This window comes from Pinus tabuliformis, chromosome 5_2, assembly GCF_031772625.1.
Source record: "Pinus tabuliformis cultivar Carrire ecotype Pingquan chromosome 5_2, CPIR1, whole genome shotgun sequence".
Lineage (NCBI taxonomy): Eukaryota > Viridiplantae > Streptophyta > Pinopsida > Pinales > Pinaceae > Pinus > Pinus tabuliformis.
Window position 1 is genome coordinate 780,508,992 of NC_142306.1, and position 17,293 is coordinate 780,526,284.

General features: G+C 35.8%; 1 pseudogene; it reads right to left on the minus strand.

The window, feature by feature from the left end:
* Nucleotides 1–3,965: 3,965 nt before the first annotated feature.
* LOC149161599 (heat shock protein 90-1 pseudogene) lies at nucleotides 3,966–4,523 on the minus strand (annotated as a pseudogene).
* Between the last annotated feature and the right edge of the window lie 12,770 nt (nucleotides 4,524–17,293).

Sequence of the window (17,293 nt, forward strand, 5' to 3'; positions counted from 1 at the left end):
CCATTATCTGTCCTCAGCACCTTTATCTTCTTCTTTGTCTGGTTTTCCACCAGAGCCTTAAATTCTTTAAACCTGTCAAAGACTTCAGATTTCTTCTTAAGGAAATATATCCATGTATTCCTTGAGAAGTCATCTATAAATGATAAATAGTACACAGACTTACCTAGTGATGGAACCTTCACAGGTCCAAACACATCACTATGCGCAAGCTCTAATATATGTTTCGCCCTCTTACCACCAGAGGGGAAACTCACCTGATTCTGCTTCCCATATACACAATTGTCACAGAAATCAAAATCCAGAGAGCTATTACTCATACCTTCTACCATACCTTTACTATGAAGTATTTGAAGGCCCTTCTCTCCAATATGTCCAAGCCTTTGATGCCATAACATGGTCTTCTCTCCAGAGACCACTAGATTTTCTTTTCCACTTTCAGGAACCACAGAACTGTTGCACCCATCAAAAAAAGTGCTACTTTGCAGCTTGTACAGAATTCCAATTCGAACTCCCCACACCAATACCAGTGCCCCCCTAACCATATTGTAGGTATCCTTCTCGAACACTGTTTTTACACCTGCATCATCTAGCTTGCTTATAGAAATCATATTTCTGGCCAATGCATGAATATGTAGAACACTCAAAAGTGTTCTAACCCTTCCACCTTGCAACTTCAACTTTACTTTTCCGCGACCGACGATTCTAGCCTTCTTGTCATCCACCAAGAAGACATCACCACCATCATATTTCTGATACTCGCAGAACCACTCTCTATGGGGAGTGAAGTGAAAGGATGCACCTGAGTCAATCAACCATGCCTTATGATCTACATGTTTACGTGAAGAAGCCAAGTACACATCCCCACCTTCATCTGAGGTCGTTTTCGCCTCTGCAGAAGGAGCATCATCAGATCCCTTTCCTTTATTAGGAGCTTTAGATTTACAATCCCTTTTGTAGTGCCCTTCCTTTCTACATTTCCAGCACACCACCTTTACAAGCTTTCCTGGAGATTTAGATCTCCCTTTAGATTTAGATCTCCCACTCGATGACTTGTTTTTGTTTCTGTTTTGGGACCATCCTCATACAGACAAGGCATCACCATTTTGTCTCTCCATATTTTTTCGTCTCATCTCCTCTGTTAGCAAGGATGAGACTATTTCATCGAACTGCAAAGCAGTTGCATTGCTACCTATTGCAATAACCAGACTATCTGATGAATCTGGTAGAGAACACAACAAAATAATGCACTTATCTTCATCTGAAATTTTAATATCAACAGATAATAACTGACTTACCACAGTATTAAATGCATTCAGATGCTTTGTCACCGAGTCTCCATCTTTCATCCTCAGGTTATACAGCTTTTCCCATAGGAACAGTTTATTCACCAAAGACTTAGATTGGTACAAAGTCCCTAACTTATCCCACAAAGCCTTCGCCATAGCTTTCCGTGATACATTCAGTAATACTGAATCTAAGACACACAATCGTATTGTGCTCTTTTCCTTCCGATCCAACTTCTTCCATTCTTCATTGCACACTCTCGTTGGTTTAGTACCCAGATCTACCGTGATCCACTGATCTTTATGTTGAGTCTTGAAATTGTCATTCATTTCCATTACACTTTCACTATTATGTCCATTATATCACCTCCATTTCACTACTATGTCACCACATTCATCCCACTTTCATTATCATTGGGTCACCTTTATGTTTTTCCAATATTTATTATTTCTAAGCCTTTTAAGTGAATTTGTGGTTAAACATTAGAAAATAATGTGCATATGCTTATACCTAACAAATGGGTTGAGGTTGTTGACATGTGTAGGTTGAAAGGAGACTTCTAGAAGACCCTTATGTGGCACTCTAAGGCCAAATTCGAATTTGGTTGGAAAGAATCATGGGATCATGAGGATATGTGTCACATCTCCTAATTGTATTGTAACTCTAAAAAGACATGTGTCTTATCAGTTCCTATTTTGATTAGGACTCTAGAGGTAGAGGGAGAGATTCATGGATTCTCATTAATGAGATGGCTCTCATCTTTTTGTATAAATAGGAGATCTCTCTCCTTCATTTGCTAGTCTTTTCTTAGTCCTTTTAGCTTGTTAGTCCCATGGCTTTTGAAAGCTTTTGTACTTTGTACTTTTGAAGAAATTGAATAAAGCTTTGATGTTCTCAACATGGAAGGAGATGTGAAGTAGATGTCATGGAGCATATTAGGATGTAAGTAGAGTAGATTTCATTTTGTAAATATTGCTTTGTAGAATGTAAGGTAGATTAGATTTTTCATTCATGCAATTTTAATTTATGCAAGTGTGTTTAATTTTGCTTTGATTTCATGACTAGTGGCATGTGTGATCATCTTGTCTATGTTGCTGACCTTTATTTTTCTGTAGTTTGATTTTCATTAGTATCATTTCTTTAACTTGCACTTTACTTTCTGCTCTTAGATATCAAGTTGTTCATCTATTGATGGTTCTTTTTCCATAATCAAATAACTTTATTGGAGCCAAAATATCACTTAGTACAACTTGGTTTAGTTTGCTTTAAGACTCACATTGCTGACTTGTTCATAACTGTTCTCACATGATAAATCTAGCTGAAAGGCAAAAAGGTTAAGAAAAGGTTAAAGTAGTGTGATTTGTCTCCTTTATGTAGTGTCACTTAGATTTCATATTGCTTAGATTAAGTTTTCATTTTCATTTTAATCAGCAGCAGAGATACTGGGCCGATGTCATTAGTCCTTTATTTGATGTCTTTATTTTCCTTTAAGCATTTGATTTCATAGGTAGTAGGGGGCCCCTGCCTTGTATAGTTGTCACTTTAATTTCTTGCATTTCTTTTTCTGATTTTCATGTATATTAATGTACAGTTTGAATTACTGCATTTTATTTTCTTTTTAACATGTATATTATTGTACATAAATTGCTTTCAAGTTGATTGTAGATTAGTGATGCACATAGCCTTTTAATGAACTAATGACGTGATAGAATCATCTTGTCCTTTTGCTGAAGCAGCAAGGATACTGGGTCTCATAGTCATTCTCTCATTATTTGATTATTGCATTTTATTTTGATTGAACTAGTTGTATATTTACACTTTTGTTTAAATACTAACTCCATCAATAACATGTTTTAAGTTCTTTTGAAGTACTAAGTTTTGGAAGTTACCATTAAGGGCATAGGCCTTGTCTTGAAATCTTTATCCATACTTGTCCTTTAAAAGTATTCTTAAGACCTTAGAAAACCAACAAGAACAAAACCCCAAAAACAACATAAACTATAAAACAACGAAGTAAGAGAAAGGTTAACTAAGCACATATAGTGCACCACACTTCATCAGTTTACGATACCCGGATTGATAATTTATGTAGAGCAATTTAAGACATTAAATTGACTAGACATTTTGGTGCCGTTGCCGGGGAAGTGTAATTAGGAGACCTTATTTCTTACATCTGAAAAAAATTATTAACAATTCTTGAGTATGCTCTCCTCCTGCACTTTGCGTGATCTAGAGGATCAGAAAAAGGATTGTTAAGTAAAAAAAAAAGGGTTAATAATTCTTGAGTATGCTCTCCTCTTGCACTTTGTGTGATCTGGAGGATCAGAAAAAGAATTGTTAAGAAAAAAATAGGAGACAAAATAAACTTCATCACTTCAATTGATTCAAGAAAAAAAGAAGAAAAAAAAGAGAAGAAAAAAAATAAACTTCATTTCATTTCCATTTTCACTCCATGCCATCCATTTCATCAATAAAAGTTATTTCCCCATGATCATTTCCATTAAGATTGCCTAACTATCTCTATTTAGCTAAGTGGTTGCTGTGACACTGGTTTCCGCAGCTGATACCTGTTTCCGCAGCTGATACCGGTTTCCGCAGCCACCACTCTGTTTTTCAAACTTACAGTCAAGATGTTAGTGCAATAAAATGAAAATGCAGGAATGACTAAGCAATACAAAAATTCACAATTTCAGAGGAAAAAAACAATCTATGGCTATCTCCATTCCTAGGTATTCGGGAATAAGCTCCTCACAGTTGTTCCTTATGAAAACCCTTCTCACATAAAGCTTAATATTGTTGAGCTTCTTCTTTGTATCAAAGAGATCAAATGGAGCCCTCTTTGAAACAAAGAGAACAGCCTTGAACTCCAATTGACCCTCTAAAGAGAAATGCTTCACGGCCAAGTGATCCTCCCAATCATTGGTGAGACTCTTATAGAACGATGCATACTCTTCCTTTGTAATCTCCTCTGGCTTTCTCATCCAGATGGGCTTTTTCTTGTTGACGAGACTCCATTCATGCGACACTTCCTTTACCTTCTTTTTCTTCTTATCTTTCTCCTTTTCCTCCTCCACTTCCTGGATATCCCCTTCATCTTCCTTCTTCTCCTCTGTTTCCTCTTCGTCGTCACTGACCTCCTTCTCGGTGGTCTTCTCAGTCCACAAATAAATGGGGTAGCTAATGAACTCGGAATGCTTCTTGATCAGATCCTTCAGCCGCCTCTCCTCCAAGTATTCCATATAAAAAAAAAAATTTCAAAATCAATTTCACAGCCGAATGCAGAACTGTTAACTCAGGAAAAATGCGTAAACACAAGAAAAACGTCAAACTTCAAACGTTTGATTTGCCCAAATGGAGACGAATTTCAAAAAACTACAACATGGGTTTGTTTTCCATGTGGGTTAGTTAGATAACCCAGAAACCATTTGAGAAAATTCGTGGCGGTCTGGGAGAAATCTTCGGTTCTTTGGAGCCTCTTTTTTGCCGCCGCGTGAAAAAATTGAGTTATTAACTGACAGTTTGATGTATTCCGCGTGCCTGAAGAAGGATAACGCCAATTTGATTATGTGCTGGACTCTTTGCCACCACGTCCTCTGCCTATATGCCACCCGTTGCAATTCATTAAAACCAGCAGTGATCCAAGTGAAGACGGCTCTGTTACGTAAGCCAATTACATACGGCTCTTCACAGCCGCATAACTCCCGCTGCAAACTCCACGGCTGTGCTTCAAACCTTGATTACAGTCCGTTTACCAATAGCCTCATGTGACCAACAGTTAGCACACTGTGTGTACTTAGTTTCACCCGGCATCCCAAGCGATTTCATCCATCAAAACATCGAATGAGGTATCGATGTTGACAAAGTTTCCACCAAACAATAAAAAAAAAATCCGCCAGACGAGATGAGACTAGCGATACCATCACAACAAGAAAGGTTTACAACAGCTGTTTGCTTGTTACATATGTCGATATACATTTTGAGGATCATATGCAAAGATATCCAGGGAGGGGCTAGAGCCTATAGCTAGAAGACAATGTTTATACGCATGTTGAAACCAGATCTTGTGGACAGAGTCATCACAAGTTTTGGAATGATTGCAAGATCTTGTTGGATATGAAGTATCTATTGAGGTTGGACAGCAATTTGTTACAGCCTTCACTCCTCCACATTTTTTTCTCTTCCACGCACACAGCCACTCCATTTCATAGTACTTTCTACACTCTGCACTTTCCGCAGCCAATACAGCGTTTCCGCAGCTCACACAGGCTTTCCGCAGCCAATCCCGGATTCCGCAGTTATTTTGTTAAACTCTAGGTTGCAGGTGTCATCAAGCAAAACAAGTCACATGGGTAGCTAAGGAAATGTCAGTACATGGATGGTGTCCTATTCATTTGGTCAAATTTGATGAAAAAGACCCCGGTCAAAGGGAAGTCAAATTGTGTATTATCACAAAGTCGCCACACTAAGTCGCTGCATGTCAAGAAAAAATAATAATTTTGAATCAATGAAATGAACACGTTATTTTCTCACTTTTCTGAAGGTATTGATTAATTTTGGACTGATAATGAAAGATGAATGGCTAACTTTTTATTCAAGATTTTTAGCTACAGAGCTGTTCCCCAATTCCGCAGCCAGAAAAACCTCATTGTTCAAATCAGCCTATCTTTCTCATACAAAATCAGATTTTGATGATTTAAGTACCATTGGAAAGATCTCAACAAGATCTATAAAATGAGAAATATATCATTAGAGTTTGAAATGGCAAATAATGAAATAAATTGATGAAAAGAAGCAACATCAACTTGAGGCACTAATTCCAAAGCAGGTATAAATTCTTTTGATTTTTCCTTTGAGAACTTGTTTCATTAATACAAATTCTTAGTATTGTGTGTAAATATCATAACTAGAGAGATTGATCACCTCTCTCCTTTGATAATCTTACATTCCATTGCAGAAGAAGTATTAGTTTTTTTGCAGGTTTCAGGAGGAAGGACAAATGACTACAAGAGAATGGTGTCTCTCTAAGAGACCAATTTGTTTCATAAGAGGATGATCAGCAACAAAGAGGAAATATGCTGATGTAAAATCAGATCCAAACACTTGAAAAACTTTCAGATTCTATTGTCTCCATCATATCCATCCATCACATCCATACCTCATAATAAACCATTCATCCCATTTTCCTCCATATTTTCCACTTACATTCACATACACTTTCCATCTCTTTTTGTCCATTCATAACCCACAAATAAAAGCAAGAGGCTCATTCACATGCTTATTTCCATTGCCATTTCTGTTCTCCATTGCCATTTTCCATTTTCATTTTCCATTCCTTGTCATTTTCATTCCGCAAATAAGCCCTGCTTCAATGCAAATTATTGAGTCCATAGTCCTTTGAGTCTAAGTTCTTTGTAAAAACACCTTGAGGCTTGCATGCCTTAATGGCAAGTCCTCATGCTGACAAACAATGGGAATACATTAATGTCCCTTGTTCGTTAGATCTTCTAGGTGACTCGACATCAGCAAATTCATTCATACCTAGCAAGATGTGTTTGGGCATCTTGACTCTCATTGTCATCAATGGTGAGAGTTCTCGTGTTGACTAGTGGCATCCATTAATGGCCACTAAGCCAACAATTTCCTACTATGTTCGACATCAAAACATCTTTTCACATAGTAGGAATTGTGCCAATGAGTTTTGAAGACATGAAGACTATTATTTTCAGCATTTTGGAGCAGATTCAGCAAGTTTTAGTAGAAGCAATAAAAAGTCATCTTATCTCTCTATCCATGACTCCTCTTGATCAGCCATTTGAAGAAGAAAATGATCAGAAGTTTTCAGCCACCACACATACAACTCATCCATTCCAAAGGGTAAGTGAAGGTACGGAATTTTCTAACTTTTAACCATAGAATTCCATAAAAGCTAGAATGATAATTGTTGGAAAAACATTTCTCTTCCTCATTTCATAAAATTGCCAATACCATCAGTTGGGGGGGGGAATACATTCATATTCATATCTTGCCATGTCCATATCATATTCAAGAGCTCACATACTTCCAACATATATTAATTATTACATTGCTATTATGAGCATACAATGGCTTTTGAAAAAGTGCTTACAGGATAAATTGGATACAAACAAAATCATGGTTGTCACACAAGAACCAACCATCATGCAATCCAATAAAGATATACTTTGCAACAATAATCAAAATATCATTATGCAAAGTTCAAAGATCAAAGTAGAAGGCAACAACAAAGAAAAAAAAATGGTTGTAACACAAGAACCAACCATGTTGCAATTCAAGTAAAACACTTTGCAGAAATACGAAGTTATCAAATGATATCATGAAAAGTTAAGCCAAAGCTCAAGGATCAAAAGAGTTAATGTAATATATATTGCATGAGGACATGCAATAGCTTCAGTTGGGGGGTATGTTGAGTCTTGAAATTGTCATTCATTTCCATTACACTTTCACTATTATGTCCATTATATCACCTCCATTTCACTACTATGTCACCACATTCATTATCATTGGGCCACCTTTATGTTTTTCCAATATTTATTATTTCTAAGCCTTTTAAGTGAATTTGTGGTTAAACATTAGAAAATAATGTGCATATGCTTATACCTAACAAATGGGTTGAGGTTGTTGACATGTGTAGGTTGAAAGGAGACTTCTAGAAGACCCTTATGTGGCACTCTAAGGCCAAATTCGAATTTGGTTGGAAAGAATCATGGGATCATGAGGATATGTGTCACATCTCCTAATTGTATTGTAACTCTAAAAAGACATGTGTCTTATCAGTTCCTATTTTGATTAGGACTCTAGAGGTAGAGGGAGAGATTCATGGATTCTCATTGATGAGATGGCTCTCATCTTTTTGTATAAATAGGAGATCTCTCTCCTTCATTTGCTAGTCTTTTCTTAGTCCTTTTAGCTTATTAGTCCCATGGCTTTTGAAAGCTTTTGTACTTTGTACTTTTGAAGAAATTGAATAAAGCTTTGATGTTCTCAACATGGAAGGAGATGTGAAGTAGATGTCATGGAGCATATTAGGATGTAAGTAGAGTAGATTTCATTTTGTAAATATTGCTTTGTAGAATGTAAGGTAGATTAGATTTTTCATTCATGCAATTTTAATTTATGCAAGTGTGTTTAATTTTGCTTTGATTTCATGACTAGTGGCATGTGTGATCATCTTGTCTATGTTGATGACCTTTATTTTTCTGTAGTTTGATTTTCATTAGTATCATTTCTTTAACTTGCACTTTACTTTCTGCTCTTAGATATCAAGTTGTTCATCTATTGATGGTTCTTTTTCCATAATCAAATAACTTTATTGGAGCCAAAATATCACTTAGTACAGCTTGGTTTAGTTTGCTTTAAGACTCACATTGCTGACTTGTTCATAACTGTTCTCACATGATAAATCTAGCTGAAAGGCAAAAAGGTTAAGAAAAGGTTAAAGTAGTGTGATTTGTCTCCTTTATGTAGTGTCACTTAGATTTCATATTGCTTAGATTAAGTTTTCATTTTCATTTTAATCAGTAGCAGAGATACTGGGCCGATGTCATTAGTCCTTTATTTGATGTCTTTATTTTCCTTTAAGCATTTGATTTCATAGGTAGTAGGGGGCCCCTGCCTTGTATAGTTGTCACTTTAATTTCTTGCATTTCTTTTTCTGATTTTCATGTATATTAATGTACAGTTTGAATTACTGCATTTTATTTTCTTTTTAACATGTATATTATTGTACATAAATTGCTTTCAAGTTGATTGTAGATTAGTGATGCACATAGCCTTTTAATGAACTAATGACGTGATAGAATCATCTTGTCCTTTTGCTGAAGCAGCAAGGATACTGGGTCTCATAGTCATTCTCTCATTATTTGATTATTGCATTTTATTTTGATTGAACTAGTTGTATATTTACACTTTTGTTTAAATACTAACTCCATCAATAACATGTTTTAAGTTCTTTTGAAGTACTAAGTTTTGGAACTTACCATTAAGGACATAGGCCTTGTCTTGAAATCTTTATCCATACTTGTCCTTTAAAAGTATTCTTAAGACATTAGAAAACCAACAAGAACAAAACCCCAAAAACAACATAAACTATAAAACAACGAAGTAAGAGAAAGGCTAACTAAGCACATATAGTGCACCACACTTCATCAGTTTACGATACCCGGATTGATAATTTATGTAGAGCAATTTAAGACATTAAATTGACTAGACACTTTATCCACCAACAAATACTTCATCTTTAATTTCCACAACTCAAAACTCTGACCATTAAATTTCTCGATCTCTATCTCTCCACTGCTTGCCATCTTCTTTCACCACCAGAATCGATCTCACTGATCTCCCACTGAACAGGGTCTACCACAGGCCTGAGCGAAACCCCTTAGCAACAAAGGCATCCCCTTGAAGCCGAAACAGCTCTGATACCAAATGTAGGTTTTAACCCCATATAGAAATTGCCTGCATATGAATTCTAAAACACAGAAAATAAACAATGCGAGTGAATAACACATAAAACACATATACACAGAGATTTTCCCTTGGATCCCAAAATCGGGACTACCAAATTTATTTTTCATTATGTTCCTTTCAATGTTACAATACATATTTATACATGCCGAAGCATCCAATACCATGGACCGAAAACCATCACTTCCAAAAACATGTGTGAAAAATCATGCACAAAATCATAGGTAGGTCTGCCCAACCTAATATAGGGTGCAAAAACAAAATTTTCCCATAGAGTGGGGTTACCTGCACCCCTCAAAACCCCTGTGACCCCCCCGCTATGCAATCGGCGCAATGAAGGGGGGGGGGGGTTGCGCCCCCCCTCTAACCCCCTAGTTAACTACATGGGCTAGTCGTGGAAAGAATATAACACAACCCAACATTAATAGGGTGAGGTCTCGAGATTTGAGCCACATTTAAAGGCCAGCCTAAAAAACCATGCCCAAAACTTCCTGTAACTTATCAAAATTATAAATGACATAATGTCAAGGCATTTCATATAAAACTTAAACAATAATTAACCCAGGAAATTCCTAGACCATGACATTCATTTCGTCAAACACATGGAAAACATGTAAGCTATAGGTCATGAATGCATCTCTGATCATAAGAGTCTGATATTCATTTGAGAATCCCCAAGAAGTCTCTATGCCCTCTCATCATAGTTGTAACAACACTTATTATTCCATATATTCATCAACCAATCAATAGATAAATAATTCATGACAAGATCTATAGATAATACACATCATATAACCAACATGTAACAATAAAATAACCATCATAGGAACCATGGAAACTCATCCATAATCTCACTAATATAATCACTACAAGTATACATGAATCATAAAAGAAGAATAACTCTTATTATTATATGAAGATTACAACTAAGCTAGGGATTCCACATACCACCCGACCATAGATTGGGCCAAACCAAATATCTCTTTCATCTAATCAACCTCGCACCATATTCCAAGCATGAATGTCGTATCTCATGGAATAAACCCAGAGGCCAAACCACCTTAACCCACATCCATAGTGATTCTATATTCACAGTTAAACATCATTAACACCAACAAAACTAGTCTCTACCCAAGCTCTATAGGGCTCTAGGAACTAGCAACTCAATCCACAACCTTCTAGGGCTGCAGAGTGTTTATCCAACTTGGATCCAGGGACTATAAGTCAACCCATGAAGGGCTCTAGAGTGTTTTTCTTGACCTAGGCTCTAAGACTAGTAAGTCAAACCATGTTGTTCCACAACTTCTAGAGCATTTGTTCCAATCCATAGCCATAAGGAACATAAGAACCAATAAAAAAAATTCAAGTAGAAAAACCCACAACATGATGGTTATCCAAGAAATGGCAAGGCAAGGCTAAAACCGTTGTCAATCTAGGAAATTCTCCATGCCAATGACAACACATAACCAGAAAACCACATGCATATACTATGCATCCAGAAATCAATAAGGAAATCACACATGAAACTTGTTACCTGCAAAGAAATCCATTTGTAGTTGTTGATCCAACTATTCCCTTGTGATTTCATGTTTTCCCTTGCCTTTTTTCTCCAATCGAAGTGAACACTATACTTCTCCATGCACGCTATAAGAATGTTCTAAGGGTGCAATAGAATGAGAGAATGAGAGAATGGAAGAGATCTCAACCCAAAAACTATCAAAAGGCTAGCAACTGATCCTCAAAAGCATTTTTATCATTGGGGCCTCTATTTTTTTCATTTTCACTTCAATTTCCCTCTCATACAAATTTGTGTCTCTTCACCTTCATTTTCTCCTATTTTCCTTTATTTCATAAATAAAATGTCAATTATTTCCACTTTTCCTTTGCCAATGCCTTTTCCAATTTCCATAGCCATTAATTAATCACCAGTGATACCCATCGCTATGTTTTTCCCAACATTCAACTTGTAATATGTGTCCCATGACCTTGGTCTTATTTTATTTACATGGAAAATCAACCAGGGGTTGTTACAAAACTGAATTTCTTGCTTATTAACTAAACGATGTGTCATGCCGACTGGTTCGTGCCAATGTTGAACTTTACCTTTTTTATTGCAATATCGATCATACATCCTTGTAGGCTACTTGCAATTGTACATTCATTTTTTTCATCTTTGCAAACATTAAGAAATATCAAAACTTATTATTAGCGTAGGGTCTTTCCAAGTAAGCCTATTCTAACCATTCAATGATTGGATATTGATATTCGAACAACCAATTTGAAAAACCTGAAACTTTTCAGAAGATAAATTCTTAGTTAAAACATTCAAATCACAAAGACAATTTCTGGTGTAATGATTAGATTGGTCAATTAACATATAGGGTTCTCGAGTCTCTATTGGTTCCCTTTGTATCCAATTACATGAAAAATAAAAAATATGACATCTTAGGTAATTTAAAACAATTATTGACATTGTGTTAACTCCTACTAGTATAACCGATTGAGGATGGGCCTTATCAACAAGGCAACCCAGGATCAAACCCCAGGGGGGAGTGGTTGTGCCCTGTGCTAGGGAGAGGAGACATGCTAAAAAATCTAGTCAGCTAAGGGCTAGTGTGGCCCAGGTCAGGTGCAATCCCCGGGTGACTTTTACGGCTTAGATGCCACTGGGTCATGACTCCTCAACCCATAGGTCAGTCCTAGAGGATCACAGACAACTTAAAAAAAATAAACAATTATTGACATTGTGAATCCAGGAAAGAAATTAGGATGTTGAATTGAAAAAATATTAGAGACACATGTCAAATCAAACCCAATATTTGTATTAACAAAATTTTTTTAGTTTGCTAAATTATTGAAGCCTTAATTGACAATCTAAAAGAGAAAATGTTCCAGGAGGAGTATTGGTTCATGGCATGCATAAAATAGATGAAAAGATGATTGAATAAGGAAGAGTCTAACAAATAGAAATCCTTCAACCCAAAATGACCTTTATCTTAATAATTAGAATGATAGGCTTTGAAACTATGTGGATCTGCGAAGGATTTTCTCTCCAACGCTTAGTCTAAAATAAGGGATCCACATGAAAAGGGACTAACCACACCAGAATCCTTCATCTGATAAAAAATTATATCTCAAAAATCATAAATATCATCTTGAAAATCTCAAGGGTCCTTTAAGAATGAACTCACATCCAATGGATATATGCTAAAGAAGGAACTATGCGTGAAAATTTGGATCTAGTTTATTTAATAGATCTCAACAAGTTATTGAGAACCTAGCATAACCATCAGCAAGGTCTAAAGTTCCTCGACTTCCTGATAGGTCTTTGAAATTTCTCATGGTGGATCGTCAAATTTTGGCGACTTAGGAAAATTCACGGCTATACATGCACCACTATCATCAGATATATTAATGAAAATATTCTTAGTTCCACTAGTCTAGTCAAATTTAAGATTAGGTATATCAAAATATTAGCGGATAAAGCATTTAAATGTCTTAATCGAAAAACTCTCTTTATATCATAGAGTTGGAACATCTTCTCCTGACTTATGAATGATTTAGGATTGAACGGATCATGAATAATAAATTTCAGATTTTCATCCTCTGATTGTAAGATGATACCATCTTGTACCTGATTGCAACCACGATAAATTAGATAAATATATAGAGGATTTATAGGGGTTGCTAGTGTGACCGAATTTTCAAACATATCTGGCTATAATAAATAGTGTTCTAAAGATGAGGGGGGGTGAAAAGGCTCATGAGGAGGAGCACTAGCTGTGATTAAATCAAATTTAACTTGTAATAATAACATATGAAGATCATTTTCATTGGTATAATGGTCAAAGATAGGCATAACAATGTGACATTCATATTGATCAAGATATGCCAAGGATCCAAAAACCTGACAACTTAATTCTTTATATTTGGAATCTAAATATGTATGAATTAGAGAAATTTTAGGATCATTTTGAATTCAAATAGAATCCCAATTCACAAATGGAGATTGTAAACTACGAGAAACAAATTATGAATTGATACCTTACAAATCAAAGCCTTCAAAAGAATAAAATATATCATATAATGTACTTAGATATGCACCACCATATGTGTTAACGGAAACAAGGATGTCATGGTGATGTCTTTCTAAAGTATCAACTTGAATGTAGGGTTGTAATCGTTTGAAAGGTTATCAAGATTCTCCTATTCATGATAAATTGAGAGGATAAGATCCAAATTTTGAAGGAGGGAAGAAAGATGGAACATATCTTCATCAATTTTCTCCTTTGCATGTGAAATATAAATCCCTTGTTCTTGATTATCACTTGAAATAATAGGTTGAACATCATTAAGAGTTGAAGTAAGTTGATCAAGAGGATCATGAAACAAGGATGGTAGAGGTTTTAGAGTATCCCTATAGGAAACAAGTTTTCATTTGGATCAGATTGAGGATTGGACTTATCTAAGTTAATATGAACTTGAAAAAGTGAGGGATCAACTTTCACTTTGGGCTCCATGCAATTGTTGAACCATTCCAAATTCTAATTAATAGGATCTATACCATGGGAAATGGGTGGAGGTTTAATGGACAAATCATTGATTTGATTTTCAAATTTCCTAGCTTCAACATGCTCATGAGGAGGCACCCAAATTGGTAGTATAAAAGGAGGAGGAAAAGGAAAAATAGGAACAGTAAATTCTTCCTTAGAATATTGGGTTGTCTCATGGTTTACAAAATTTGTGAGGGAGGATCATTCGGGGGCTTACATTCAGAAGATCTCAAGGTGAGTAGAATAAAACTCTAAAATGTTTCCATGATAAAGTCTGAATCAACCACACCTTTGGGAAATTCATAGCAAAGGTGAAGAAACTGATTAACGAAATCCTTTGTAGACTCACCAAGTTTCATTCTATGCAAATCAATTCTATCACATATATCTTGATGATCATACCCGTCAAAGGCTTCTCGCAGTTCCTTAACAAGTTTCTCAAATGTACCGATGGAATCAACTGGTAATGTATGGCACCATTTCTTAACTCAACCTTCAAATGTGAGAGTGACCAACTTGCTTTGAACATATTTACAATGAATTCCATTACAGAGACAAAAATGAATAACTTGAAAGAAGTGTCCAAGGAAAGACAATTCACTCTTTCCATCAAACTTAAAATGAGACAAGTTATGAAAGTTTTCTGCGAGGATGGTAAAATCAAGCTCCTTGGAAAAACATCCCAAGATTATGATTTGGGAAAATCCATTGAAGATAAGAGATTCAAAACAGACTCAATGGGAACAACTTTTCATATAGCCCTCCTTATATCACCATAATGTTGAAGGTGTTGGATACCTCCAACATACAGGGGGTCTCCTCGATGTGAAGTCCCAATTAAGCCTCACACCATTTGGAGTAGAAGCCCCATCTGGAGTATCAACCAATCCATCATAAATTTAATGTTCACCTTGGATTCAAGGAATAACATAAGAGATTATACACATAATCTTCGAGCAAGAAAGTAAGTTAACATTGTGAAACAGCAATTACAATTTGTAGAAGGAGACTTTCATGAGAGGGGAAACATGAGTGAGCCTCTGGAAGGAAGTCATATTACTAACCTAAGAGAGACACATGATTTCAAGAAAATATTCGTTAGTTATATATTGAAATAGTTCACATAGACATAATGATTATTAAAACAAAATACAACACGTCTTCAACAATATAAGTACCAAATCCAATGAAGTAGTTCAATTTCTATGAACAACTCATATATCACAAACATCTAAAGAATAGTGCTACGACATTCATGATACATGCATGAAAATTTGTCGGTTCATTGAGATCAATTATTAGTTTAATGATCCAAGTACATTTATTACAATGGTGAGCCACTAGCTCAAGTAGTGGATCATTAAGTCACTTCCTGCTTGTCCAAAGAAAATTTCTCTCTCCTATACCAAGTAGAGAAGCCAAGACTAGCTCTCCAAAGCCTAAGCCTCCAAAATCCGTTTGCTTTAGTTATGAGGTTTCTTTTATAACAAGAGGAATGGTCATTCTTATCACCATGACTCTTGAGTTACCTTCACGGCTCTTGGACTTCTATTATGACCTTTGGACTTCTAAACAACTCTTAAACTTCTAAGTGACTTTTGGGCTTATCTATGTGAATTTTGTCCATATATGACTATGTGATCCTTCATATTCCACATATGACCCTTAGACTTCAACACATTACATTCTTTAATTTTCCTTTTCATAATCACATCATGATCTGAAATGTTGGGCAAACTTGTTAATGTTATGCAAGATCCCTCATCAGTATTAAAAATATGTTTAGGATCATCTCATATTAACCATAATGTGAAGGATTATGTGTCAAGTTTTGATTTCCTTTTATGAGAAATTCATGAGTTTAATTAGTTGTTTAAAACACATATGCAGCAATTAGATTTCAAATAAATCAAACACAACAAGCTCATAACACAAGGCTGATAAAGGAGTTCACCCCTCCTGGGCTACATCTCCTTTGACCTACTTCAATGGCTAGGCCATCTTTAGTTTAATGGTCAATTATCTGATTAAATTCACCTGCAGTACTCAAATGGTTTTGAAACCTGCTCCATTGGATTTAGAAGACCTAAAAACCCCAAAAATGACTCTCCAAGCTCTGTAATTGGACTTCAGCTGATCTAGGCTTGACCTCCTCTCGTGGTGGCCCTAGCCTTGCTTAAACTTCAACATAGAAAAATAACATACATAACTACCTTTATGCCTTTGCAACCTATTCCATTGTGTTCAAAGCATCCAAATCATCTAGGACTGACTCTTTCTAGGCCACAATTGGTCAAAAACTACCAAAGTTATGGCTTCTTCAGTTTTTCCTAGGAAATCTCCACTAAATCTAGAGAAACTCCAGTTAACTCTGCCAAATTTGGAGTTAGCTCCGAATTTGTCTGATCTGCCAAAAACTCTGCCAAAATAATATCACTTAATTAGTGATAATTTCATGATAATTAACATTAATCCTCCACTTAGCACTTTAATCATGCAGTTAGCACAAAATGCTAGCGATTAAGCATGGTTTTGGTCACATGTGGAGGTTACCCAGGCTACCTAGCGGTTATGTAACTGCTAGACGTTACATTTGTAGTGCTGGTCACATGAGTGGTTAATTCTAGCAGTTAATGCTAGTGGTTGCACTAGCCACAAGTTTTGTGGTGTGGTCACATGCTAGCAGTTATCTCCAAAACTTCAGTGCTTTCACATGAAAATAAAACCAAAACCATAGTTTATTAAGTCCAATTGTTGTGGCATAACGGTCATGTGTTGGGTTTGTTAGGTTCTTATACCAATAGGAGTCATAATTTTGAATGACTAAGGTTAAGCCTTGTAATATTGTACATACCTTTGCTTTCTGCAAATGTTTTCCATATTATAAAAATTAAAAAATGTAAAGAGGTATGTCCCAAAAGAAAAATCAAAGGACAAAAGAATAAGAGAAGGTA